Below are 13,955 nucleotides of genomic sequence, written 5' to 3' on the forward strand. Positions count from 1 at the left end.
TGGTCCAATAAAGCGCGGGCGCAATTTGATCTTGAAGACCGTGGAAACCAAGTTGGTAGGTAGGTTTTTAGCGTTTAGTAAAACTCGGTCTCCGACCACATAAGATTTAATACAGCTTCTGCCTTTGGCATCTGCCTGTCATTTTTGTTTGTATTGGCTATCAGCCATCGTATCCCTTACATGTCTTAAGACACGAAATCGCGTCGCGAGAAACTCGCTTACTTGTTTCCGAACGGTACAGGGCTGATATCAGCAAGCTTATCGGCTAATTCTCCCCCACCAAGCCCTGAACCACGCAGCGGTATCGTAATGGAACGCGTGGGTGGGTAAAACCGTTTACATAGAACGGAGTATAGCCTGTAGAGGCATGAACAGCGTTATTTAATGCAAACCCCACCACTGGGAGCATTGAGCTCCAGCGCTTTGGTGTCTGAGCACACACGCTGCGTAAAACGTCTTCAATGACGCGATTGACACGTTCAGTTTGACCATCGGTCTGCGGATGGTCCGCAGTGGACATATCCAATCTGGTGCCAAGCACTCGAAAATGGATATCCAGAATTTACCCTTAAACGGGGGTCCCGATCAGAGACAATTGCCACTGGCAAACCTGTTGTCGAAACACGCGATCGATAAACAGCTTAGCTGTACCCTCTCCATGAATGGAATCCGGCACGGCCGCTAATTATGCCATTTTGCTCAATCGGTCAACAAAGACCACTATACCGGAGTTACCGGCTGACTCTTTCGGTAGACCGAAACCAAAATCCATACTAATGGACTCCAAGCAACCTATGGGGACGGAAAGACTCGCCAGTGGCGTAGCAGCATGCGCCGAGGGTTTAACCCGTTGGCAAGTTGCGCATGTGCGAACATATGTGCTGACCCATTTATAAAGTTTGGGCCACCAATAACTCTGGCTTATAGAGCCGTACGTCTTTTCTCTACCGAGATGACCACCATGGACAGTATCGTGTGCCTCATAGAGGATCGGTACTTCAAATCCTCATCATGTGGAGGGTCCGCGATGTCACTGCAATAAAGCAACAGGTTGTTATCGATAGAAAATCGATGTAACCTTGCACGCAAACGTGCCGGCAATTTAATACCTGAATCTGAGTTCTTTAAAGCTCGTAGCAGAGCTACACACTGTTCATCCTTGGCGTAAGCCATACGGATAAATTCAGGAATAGGCGACAAGATAGTCGTCAAATGAGAGAGCTCATTATCCGGCCTGCGTGATGCCAGAATCAGGGCATGGATAAGACTATCCTTAACTGCTCGGAAATCATTATTTTCGGTGCTAGTCCAGCACCATTCTGTATCCTTTATAAGGAGATTAGATAATTGCCTAGCCATATCAGCGTAATTTTTGCTATATTTGTGTAAATAATTGGCGTGACCCAACCACTTACGCGAATCCTATGTTTTTTAGGAACCGGCCAATCTACTATGGCCTTGGAGCGGAATTCGCTCTAAGGCCTCGCTTCAATGAAGCACCCTAAGAAAGGAATTTGTTCCGCGCCGAGAATGTATTTAGATGCTTTGGCATACAATTTTTCTGTGCGCAAACACTCGAGCATTGTTCGCAAATGGTCTAAGCGGTCGTCCATATCCGACCGACCCTCCTCCGCACGACTATGGACGAAAATGTAATCAAAATAAGTATGTGCATAACCTCGATGAGAGCGAAACAGTTGCGTCTTTAGACGATTAAATGTTGCCGGGGCGTTGTGAAGCCCTTTTGGCATAACCAGCCACTCCCGTAAAATGCCGCTTGGGGTGCTAACCGCTGTAAGCGGGATATCGCTAGCTCGCGTGACCAATTGGTAGTAACCATCGACTAAGTCCAATGCACTGTACATTGTACATCCTACCATATTGTTCTGAAGAACATCCTTTCTATGAATGGGGGTTTGTGCTGGTATAGTGACAGTATTAAGCTTATTATAAGCATGTACAATGCGCCATTTACCATTTGGCTTTTTGACACAAAATCTTGGTGTCGAATGAGAACATTTGCTCTCTCGTACCATTCTAGCCTCGTGCTTAGCACGGAAGAAATCGTCAATGACGTCACACTGCTCCCTTGATAAAGGCCATTGTCTTGTGATACAGTATTTGGTTCCCGGAACTAAGTCAATTTCATGACAAACACCTCTGTCCGGAGGTAAAACAGATGGTGGGTTATTACATACCACATCTTGGAATTCCTTAATTAAGAAAAAAAGGGATCCGTAGGATCTTTGAGGATCGATGACCCATTTCGCACACTAAGTGCAGCTTTTGTGTCATCCAGGACAGCTTCGTCTTGATGTGACGATGGGTTTAACTCAGTTGTTGGTCGAATGACCACCATTTCAGATAAGTCGTTAGCCTTTAAGGCTCGGCCGCACTCATCAATAGGCATTTCGTCTAGCTCTAAAAAACATGTAACGAAGGGATTGCCACAAGGCTAACTTCCCTCTCATTGTTACCGTTTACCCCATTTACAAGCGTATGTAATTGCTCACTCGTATCACTTTGTGAGGGTATACACGCTTCGTGTCCATCCTGTCTTGGAGTGGAGACAATACGCCTCTTAGAGGCCGGGACATTTACGTCCCCGGATTTTCCAGCCTGTATTGGTCAATACAAGACATGGTGTCGAATTTGACATGCGACAAGGAGTTAGGTAACTCAACTTCCTTATCCAGCGAACGTTTACGTGTTGCTCTACGTGCATTAGAAGGGTTTGACCTAAAATGTCCTGGCGAATTGCCAACAGTGTCACTATTGACACTCAGTATGGTGCCACCTCGGCCGACCACACTCGGTGGACTTGGACGTGCCACTCTACGTATCTCAGGGATATTGCACCCTTGATGATTCGGCCTCAGGCCAACAATGCTTTCAGCATTCAGGGAATCGTTATTACAACGAGTGTCACTCGACGGAGTACGTGCCGTTGAGTCGGGCTCCGAATTACGTTTTTAACATTAGGGTTTATTAACTCAGACATGCCAATGTCTAAAACACTGACAGACTCATTTAATGATCCGCGCCGATAGCGCTTTTGTTGCCTAGCAAATGTTGGTTCATGACTCTCCAAAACTTTGCTCATTTGAACATTGCGCCGTGGCGCCTAAGGTCTTAGACATCCAGTCGATCCATGGCTCGTGGTGTTCTAACCAGGCCATACCAAGGATAAGATCATATTTCGAATCTAAATCAAGGACGAGACAGCTTTTTATACTGTCAAAGTCCAGAAACTTTATACCTTAGTTCAATGGAATTTTGGGAACAGTGGCACGAGTCCCAGTCGCTAAGCGAACAGTGATTGTATCACTTTCATGCCCTTTAAGCGCCTCAGCGTATTGTTGATTTCCTTCAAGAGAAAGGCGTCGAGCATAATTGCTAGACGCTCCTGAGTCAATTAAAATTGACTACGCCTTATCAAAGCCCTTTACAGTCGCTTGAGCGACTAGCAAACCAGGCTTGTACTCTCGCCCCGTGCCATTAAGCACCGAGCTAATTGGGGCTAGGTTCTGTTTATTCTCACCTCCTAGAGGTTCAACAGAACTAAGACTTCTCAGAAGGGCGCCCCGCACCTACTGGGTATCTACGTTTTCACGCACCGTACCAGATCTCTGGTATAGGTCGGAGTTGGAGCTCTTTCCAGCTTTACGCGAATTTCGAAGGGGGCGGGCCGGGCGTGAATGTTTCGTGCTTCCGCACATATAACATCTACGGATGGTCTTATGCTGTTCCACAGCTTGAAGAGCCTCTTCTCCTTCCTCAACGAGGCTTGAATCCATTGTTTCTGCTCTATAAGACGAGACCCATGTGCTCGAAGAGCTTGTTCGGTAAACAGGCGTGCTAACGCGAGCAGACTTAAAGTCGAACTCGGCGCGTAGCACCATGGCAACTGTCTCTTCGAAAGTAGCAGGATGAGATCGGAATAATTCCGTCCGGGCAACGCCCTCATTGAGAGCCCCCATAAAGACGGTTACTACAATTCTTCTTGCACCGGGTCTTGATGTATAGATGCAATGAGAGTTCTCAACTCCTGGACAAAGTCCCCTAGGGTTCGTTTACCCAGTCGAGTCGCTATGATCCATGATGGCATGCGAAAAGCCTGATCAGGCGGTGCAATCTTGCTGGTCATTTGCTGCTTCAGCGAATCTCATGAAGGGAAAGCGTCGTTTATGGTTGTGATGCACGATAGTGCCCACTCCATGGCTCTACTCCCAAGTTTGGAAATGGCCATTGCCACCTTTTGCCGTTATGTTAAGAACAAGGCGGCATTAGTGGACATTTCCATCTGCTTAATCCAAAAAGGGAGATTTTCTCCTTCGTTTCCCTCAAATGTCTTCAAATTTACAATTAGAGGGCGAGCCCTCGGCTCTGAGTAAGGTACAGATATGTACCGGGTTGGCATAGATGCCGCTAAGTGGTCCTGTACCTGACCGATTAGGGAGGTTTCGTACCGCTTGAAGGCTTCAAGCCTTGCATGCAGGACCTCTGGTCCCTGGGTGATAATAAATTCCACGTGCTCAAGCCCAAATAAAGTTTTAAGCTTGTCATAAGCGGCGCGTTGCGCTTCTGACAATTCTGGAACCTCTTCCATTTTCGTGAGGGTTGTCTTGTAAAGACTCAGGCGTAGATTGACTACAAGTGCTACCAGGTGTAGCGGAGCTGCCTCGCTCCTAAAGTCAGAGGAAGACTTTCAGACTCAGAGAGTCACTTAGTTCTATTGAACTAATGTGTTTAACAACTCAGGGAGTCGTACAAGCTTTTGAAGCTTAAGGAATCCTAGTACAAGGGATTCAGAAGTTCGTAGAACCAAGTGGCAACTAGTGCCCAAGAGGATATACCTTAGAAAGGCTTCTATCTCTTACAGATCAATGCGCAAGCCTTAGAAAGGCACTTAACGCTTTAAAATCCAAACGGGAACTGCACTTTATTTAATTATTAAGATCTAAAAACCTTACCCTAGCTAAATTAAAACAGATTTTGGCCGCCAGATATATATCTGGCGGCGACCACATTTGTTACCCATTTTAAATGGGATGTAAGCAACTAACTTTTTTTAAATTAGATTAAAGGCTATTTTACCCATAATTTTAATGTACCACAACAACGGTTTTCCAATCGATGTGTGCCCCATTACACTTCAGGAGTAGTTCGCGGAGCATAGGTGGTAGGCGGAAGCTTAATTGAGAGGCGCGTTTGAGTCTGATATGTCATACCTGATGAAGGCAGCAGTTGAATTGTATGCGTTTAGAGCGAATTCGGATCCAGCTGCCTTCCATTCACTCTTAAAGTATTGACCGATAGCACGCGGTACAGAAATCTCTTTGAGGGGATGATCAGAAACCCTATGGCAGTTGTCAATTTAATGAAGTTTCCTACGCTCATTGTGATGAGTTTTTGCTCTGTAAAGTACTTAAAGAATCTTGATGTGGCGAACTCACGTCTTGACCGCAAAGCTCATAGTCATCCTTTTTGCGCTTTTGTCAAAGATTTATAAGAGAACAGGGGTTGTGCATGGCATATAAACTTTATCCCCTTAAGCTAAGATTGTCATATAGCCTTATTTCCATTTGCCTAACGCGAAGGATGGCGAACGTAAAGCTTATTAGGATTGGGTTTTATATATAAGACTTGATGGGAAGGCTGAACAAGCTAACCTCGCTGAGGATTCTTCTTTGAGTCTATCTGGCTCTCTTTGATTTAAGAAGCTGGTAGTTCCACTTTATGTGCTATTGCTTTCATGTATATACCATATCTCGCATGATGTGTCATCATAAAGCCACGACAGAAAATAGCGACTACACAAACGATCCTTTTTGGCTTGCATGCCTACTGCTGCCTTGACAACTTAATCTTTAGCCTCGGATATGCATACGCGTGGGCTCCAAGTAAAAAATAGAGTTACTCTCGCCAGCAAGCGAAAACTGTTCTGTTCTACGTCCTTGTTCGATAGATTTCCTCGAACAATCAATAAAAGCCTAATTCAAAAGCAACATTTTCCGTTTCACTAGGCGATACTAGTAACGGGAACTCCCGTTACATAAAAAAATATAAGAGGATAATAAACATTATATATTAGAAGAGAAAAAAAATGAAGAAGTACGAAATGATTAGCATTTATTATTTTTGACTTTGTAATTACAATATTATTAACTTTGGTAATAGTAACGCAACATACATTATTTCTTTTAGTTGATTGATTTTAAAAAAATCAATCCGGCCTATCATTACGAGACACGATTAGGCGGTGCGGAAGATGACACTTTTCATACTTAGTTATTAATGCGTTAAGCCAGTAGGTAAAAGCTCGTTACGAAAGAACCTAATGTATCAATACACTTTTTCTTTTTCTCGATACTAAAACCTTAGTATCGACCTCTAGTAGCTACGACTTGTTGGTCACTTGTAACCTTCCTCTGCACGTCAGTGTATGCGAAGTAATCGAGGCGCCTCGAAGTAAATCAAGGCACCTCACCTTTACTGTTGTCAGTGTAGGTTGACTAGTACTGTTGTCAGTATTAGCGAAAGGTGCTCCTTTACAATACTTCATAGCCAAGTTAAATTATACCCGTTTGATCCGTTTTATGTCGGATTATCCAGATCTGCTCGCACTTACCCGATGGTCTTGTAATCACTTGCATGTTCACCAGCCTTTAATACCTCAATNTTGCTCACTCGTATCACTTTGTGAGGGTATACACGCTTCGTGTCCATCCTGTCTTGGAGTGGAGACAATACGCCTCTTAGAGGCCGGGACATTTACGTCCCCGGATTTTCCAGCCTGTATTGGTCAATACAAGACATGGTGTCGAATTTGACATGCGACAAGGAGTTAGGTAACTCAACTTCCTTATCCAGCGAACGTTTACGTGTTGCTCTACGTGCATTAGAAGGGTTTGACCTAAAATGTCCTGGCGAATTGCCAACAGTGTCACTATTGACACTCAGTATGGTGCCACCTCGGCCGACCACACTCGGTGGACTTGGACGTGCCACTCTACGTATCTCAGGGATATTGCACCCTTGATGATTCGGCCTCAGGCCAACAATGCTTTCAGCATTCAGGGAATCGTTATTACAACGAGTGTCACTCGACGGAGTACGTGCCGTTGAGTCGGGCTCCGAATTACGTTTTTAACATTAGGGTTTATTAACTCAGACATGCCAATGTCTAAAACACTGACAGACTCATTTAATGATCCGCGCCGATAGCGCTTTTGTTGCCTAGCAAATGTTGGTTCATGACTCTCCAAAACTTTGCTCATTTGAACATTGCGCCGTGGCGCCTAAGGTCTTAGACATCCAGTCGATCCATGGCTCGTGGTGTTCTAACCAGGCCATACCAAGGATAAGATCATATTTCGAATCTAAATCAAGGACGAGACAGCTTTTTATACTGTCAAAGTCCAGAAACTTTATACCTTAGTTCAATGGAATTTTGGGAACAGTGGCACGAGTCCCAGTCGCTAAGCGAACAGTGATTGTATCACTTTCATGCCCTTTAAGCGCCTCAGCGTATTGTTGATTTCCTTCAAGAGAAAGGCGTCGAGCATAATTGCTAGACGCTCCTGAGTCAATTAAAATTGACTACGCCTTATCAAAGCCCTTTACAGTCGCTTGAGCGACTAGCAAACCAGGCTTGTACTCTCGCCCCGTGCCATTAAGCACCGAGCTAATTGGGGCTAGGTTCTGTTTATTCTCACCTCCTAGAGGTTCAACAGAACTAAGACTTCTCAGAAGGGCGCCCCGCACCTACTGGGTATCTACGTTTTCACGCACCGTACCAGATCTCTGGTATAGGTCGGAGTTGGAGCTCTTTCCAGCTTTACGCGAATTTCGAAGGGGGCGGGCCGGGCGTGAATGTTTCGTGCTTCCGCACATATAACATCTACGGATGGTCTTATGCTGTTCCACAGCTTGAAGAGCCTCTTCTCCTTCCTCAACGAGGCTTGAATCCATTGTTTCTGCTCTATAAGACGAGACCCATGTGCTCGAAGAGCTTGTTCGGTAAACAGGCGTGCTAACGCGAGCAGACTTAAAGTCGAACTCGGCGCGTAGCACCATGGCAACTGTCTCTTCGAAAGTAGCAGGATGAGATCGGAATAATTCCGTCCGGGCAACGCCCTCATTGAGAGCCCCCATAAAGACGGTTACTACAATTCTTCTTGCACCGGGTCTTGATGTATAGATGCAATGAGAGTTCTCAACTCCTGGACAAAGTCCCCTAGGGTTCGTTTACCCAGTCGAGTCGCTATGATCCATGATGGCATGCGAAAAGCCTGATCAGGCGGTGCAATCTTGCTGGTCATTTGCTGCTTCAGCGAATCTCATGAAGGGAAAGCGTCGTTTATGGTTGTGATGCACGATAGTGCCCACTCCATGGCTCTACTCCCAAGTTTGGAAATGGCCATTGCCACCTTTTGCCGTTATGTTAAGAACAAGGCGGCATTAGTGGACATTTCCATCTGCTTAATCCAAAAAGGGAGATTTTCTCCTTCGTTTCCCTCAAATGTCTTCAAATTTACAATTAGAGGGCGAGCCCTCGGCTCTGAGTAAGGTACAGATATGTACCGGGTTGGCATAGATGCCGCTAAGTGGTCCTGTACCTGACCGATTAGGGAGGTTTCGTACCGCTTGAAGGCTTCAAGCCTTGCATGCAGGACCTCTGGTCCCTGGGTGATAATAAATTCCACGTGCTCAAGCCCAAATAAAGTTTTAAGCTTGTCATAAGCGGCGCGTTGCGCTTCTGACAATTCTGGAACCTCTTCCATTTTCGTGAGGGTTGTCTTGTAAAGACTCAGGCGTAGATTGACTACAAGTGCTACCAGGTGTAGCGGAGCTGCCTCGCTCCTAAAGTCAGAGGAAGACTTTCAGACTCAGAGAGTCACTTAGTTCTATGAACTAATGTGTTTAACAACTCAGGGAGTCGTACAAGCTTTTGAAGCTTAAGGAATCCTAGTACAAGGGATTCAGAAGTTCGTAGAACCAAGTGGCAACTAGTGCCCAAAAGGATATACCTTAGAAAGGCTTCTATCTCTTACAGATCAATGCGCAAGCCTTAGAAAGGCACTTAACGCTTTAAAATCCAAACGGGAACTGCACTTTATTTAATTATTAAGATCTAAAAACCTTACCCTAGCTAAATTAAAACAGATTTTGGCCGCCAGATATATATCTGGCGGCGACCACATTTGTTACCCATTTTAAATGGGATGTAAGCAACTAACTTTTTTTAAATTAGATTAAAGGCTATTTTACCCATAATTTTAATGTACCACAACAACGGTTTTCCAATCGATGTGTGCCCCATTACACTTCAGGAGTAGTTCGCGGAGCATAGGTGGTAGGCGGAAGCTTAATTGAGAGGCGCGTTTGAGTCTGATATGTCATACCTGATGAAGGCAGCAGTTGAATTGTATGCGTTTAGAGCGAATTCGGATCCAGCTGCCTTCCATTCACTCTTAAAGTATTGACCGATAGCACGCGGTACAGAAATCTCTTTGAGGGGATGATCAGAAACCCTATGGCAGTTGTCAATTTAATGAAGTTTCCTACGCTCATTGTGATGAGTTTTTGCTCTGTAAAGTACTTAAAGAATCTTGATGTGGCGAACTCACGTCTTGACCGCAAAGCTCATAGTCATCCTTTTTGCGCTTTTGTCAAAGATTTATAAGAGAACAGGGGTTGTGCATGGCATATAAACTTTATCCCCTTAAGCTAAGATTGTCATATAGCCTTATTTCCATTTGCCTAACGCGAAGGATGGCGAACGTAAAGCTTATTAGGATTGGGTTTTATATATAAGACTTGATGGGAAGGCTGAACAAGCTAACCTCGCTGAGGATTCTTCTTTGAGTCTATCTGGCTCTCTTTGATTTAAGAAGCTGGTAGTTCCACTTTATGTGCTATTGCTTTCATGTATATACCATATCTCGCATGATGTGTCATCATAAAGCCACGACAGAAAATAGCGACTACACAAACGATCCTTTTTGGCTTGCATGCCTACTGCTGCCTTGACAACTTAATCTTTAGCCTCGGATATGCATACGCGTGGGCTCCAAGTAAAAAATAGAGTTACTCTCGCCAGCAAGCGAAAACTGTTCTGTTCTACGTCCTTGTTCGATAGATTTCCTCGAACAATCAATAAAAGCCTAATTCAAAAGCAACATTTTCCGTTTCACTAGGCGATACTAGTAACGGGAACTCCCGTTACATAAAAAAATATAAGAGGATAATAAACATTATATATTAGAAGAGAAAAAAAATGAAGAAGTACGAAATGATTAGCATTTATTATTTTTGACTTTGTAATTACAATATTATTAACTTTGGTAATAGTAACGCAACATACATTATTTCTTTTAGTTGATTGATTTTAAAAAAATCAATCCGGCCTATCATTACGAGACACGATTAGGCGGTGCGGAAGATGACACTTTTCATACTTAGTTATTAATGCGTTAAGCCAGTAGGTAAAAGCTCGTTACGAAAGAACCTAATGTATCAATACACTTTTTCTTTTTCTCGATACTAAAACCTTAGTATCGACCTCTAGTAGCTACGACTTGTTGGTCACTTGTAACCTTCCTCTGCACGTCAGTGTATGCGAAGTAATCGAGGCGCCTCGAAGTAAATCAAGGCACCTCACCTTTACTGTTGTCAGTGTAGGTTGACTAGTACTGTTGTCAGTATTAGCGAAAGGTGCTCCTTTACAATACTTCATAGCCAAGTTAAATTATACCCGTTTGATCCGTTTTATGTCGGATTATCCAGATCTGCTCGCACTTACCCGATGGTCTTGTAATCACTTGCATGTTCACCAGCCTTTAATACCTCAATGTTGAGGAGCTGCGGCAGCATTACGCTGTTGGGATCAATTTAGTAGATTACTGTAAAGGAGGCACACATTGGTTGAAGGGCCGTTGTTGAAGCACATTTACCTTATGGGTAAAATACTCTTTATCCTATTCTAAAAGAGTTAATTATTTAAATGCCATTTATTATGGGTAACAAATGTGGTCGCCGCCAGATATAACACTAGCGGCCGAAATTTATTTTTAAATTAGCTAGGGTAAGGTTTCAGATTAAATAATTAAATAAAGTGCAGTTCCTCTTTTGTTGATCTTTAGCTATAAAACATATGGGTTTAACAAATCAGGGAGTCGTACAAGCTATTAAAGCCTAATGAATCCTAGTTCAAGGGATTCAGGGGATCGTAGAACCAAGTGGCAACTAGTGCCAAAGAGTATACACCTTAGAAAGGCTTCTATCTCTTACAGATCACTGCGCAGCCTGCCTTACCAAGGCTCTTAACGGCCCACTCCATGTCTCTACCTCGAGTTTGGAAATGGTTATAGCCACCTTTTGCCGTTCTGATAAGAACAGGCGGAGTCAATGGATATCTTTATCTGCTTAATCCATAAAGAAAGGTTTTCTCACTCTTTTCCCTTAAACGTATTTACATTGACGACTAGAGGGCGAGCCTTTGGCTCTGAATCTCTAAATCAGGTACAGAGATGTATCGGGTTGGCATAGATGCCGCAAGGTGATCTTGTATTTGGCCGATCCGGGAGGATCCATATCGTATGAAGGCCTCAAGCCTGGCACGCAGGACCTCTGATCCCCAAAATATAATGGGCTCTACATGTTCAAGCCCAAACACAGTTTTGAGCTTGTCATAAGTTGCGCGTTGCGCCTGTGAAAGTTCTAGAGACTCTTCCATTTCAGTGAAGGCTTCGTATTATAAAGGCTCAGGCGTAGATTTACTACGTGTGCTACTAGGCGTAGCGGAGCTACATCGCTCCTAAAGTCAGAGGAAGACTTCTAGACTCAGAGAGTCTCTTAGTTACTATCGTTCAGTACGTCCATAAAGGACGCTTTCCCCTATGAGATTCGCTGAAGCAGCAAATGACCAGCAAGATTGCACCGCCTGATCAGGCTTTTCGCATGCCATCATGGATCATAGCGACTCGACTGGGTAAACGAACCCTAGGGGACTTTGTCCAGGAGTTGAGAACTCTCATTGCATCTATGCATCAAGACCCGGTGCAAGAAGAATTGTAGTAACCGTCTTTATGGGGGGTCTCAATGAGGGCGTTGCCCGGACGGAATTATTCCGATCTCATCCTGCTACTTTCGAAGAGACAGTTGCCATGGCGCTACGCGCCGAGTTCGACTTTAAGTCTGCTCGCGTTAGCACGCCTGTTTACCGAACAAGCTCTTCGAGCACATGGGTTTCGTCTTATAGAGCAGAAACAATGGATTCAAGCCTCGTTGAGGAAGGAGAAGAGGCTCTTCAAGCTGTGGAACAGCATAAGACCATCCGTAGATGTTATATGTGCGGAAGCACGAAACATTCACGCCCGGCCCGCCCCCTTCGAAATTCGCGTAAAGCTGGAAAGAGCTCCAACTCCGACCTATACCAGAGATCTGGTACGGTGCGTGAAAACGTAGATACCCAGTAGGTGCGGGGCGCCCTTCTGAGAAGTCTTAGTTCTGTTGAACCTCTAGGAGGTGAGAATAAACAGAACCTAGCCCCAATTAGCTCGGTGCTTAATGGCACGGGGCGAGAGTACAAGCCTGGTTTGCTAGTCGCTCAAGCGACTGTAAAGGGCTTTGATAAGGCGTAGTCAATTTTAATTGACTCAGGAGCGTCTAGCAATTATGCTCGACGCCTTTCTCTTGAAGGAAATCAACAATACGCTGAGGCGCTTAAAGGGCATGAAAGTGATACAATCACTGTTCGCTTAGCGACTTAGACTCGTGCCACTGTTCCGAAAGTTCCATTGAACTAAGGTATAAAGTTTCTGGACTTTGACAGTATAAAAAGCTGTCTCGTCCTTGATTTAGATTCGAGATATGATCTTATCCTTGGTATGGCCTGGTTAGAACACCACGAGCCATGGATCGACTGGATGTCTAACACCTTAGGCGCCACGGCGCAATGTTCATTTGAGCAAAGTTTTGGAGAGTCATGAACCAACATTTGCTAGGCAACAAAAGCGCTATCGGCGCGGATCATTAATGATCTGTCCGATAGCGCTTTTGTTGCCTAGCAAATGTTGGTTCATGACTCTCCAAAACTTTGCTCAAATGAACATTGTCTGTCAGTGTTTTAGACATTGGCATGTCTGAGTTAATAAACCCTAATGTTAAAAACGTAATTCGGAGCCCGACTCAACAGCACGTACTCCGTCGAGTGACACTCGTTGTAATAACGATTCCCTGAATGCTGAAAGCATTGTTGGCCTGAGGCCGAATCATCAAGGGTGCAATATCCCTGAGATACGTGGAGTGGCACGTCTAAGTCCACCGAGTATGGTCGGCCGAGGTGGCATCATACTGAGTGTCAGTAGTGACACTGTTGGCGGTTCGCCAGGACCTCAAGGGTGCAATATCCCTGAGATACGTGGAGTGGCACGTCTAAGTCCACCGAGTGTGGTCGGCCGAGGTGGCACCATACTGAGTGTCAATAGTGACACTATTGGCGGTTCGCCAGGGCATTTTGGGTCAAACCCTCCTAATGCACGTGAAGCGACACGTAAACGTTCGCTGGATAAGGAAGTTGAGTTACCTAACTCCTTGTCGGATGTCAAATTAGACACCATGTCTTGTATAGAACCAATACAGGCTGGAAAACCCGGGGACGTGAATGTCCCGGCCTCTAAGAGGCGTATTGTCTCCACTCCAAGACAGGATGGACACGAAGCGTGTATACCCTCACAAAGTGATACGAGTGAGCAAGTACATACGCTTGTAAATGGCGTAACCGGTAACATTGAGGGGGAAGTTAGCCTTGCGGCAATCCCCTCGTTACATGCTCTTTTAGAGCTAGACGAAATGTCTATTGATGAGTGCGGTCGAGCCTTAAAAGCTGGTGACTTATCTGAAATGGTGGTCATTCGACCTATGGTTGAGTTAAACTCATCGTCACTTCT

The sequence above is a fragment of the Bremia lactucae genome, linkage group LG1 (assembly GCF_004359215.1).
Source record: "Bremia lactucae strain SF5 linkage group LG1, whole genome shotgun sequence".
NCBI lineage: Eukaryota > Oomycota > Peronosporomycetes > Peronosporales > Peronosporaceae > Bremia > Bremia lactucae.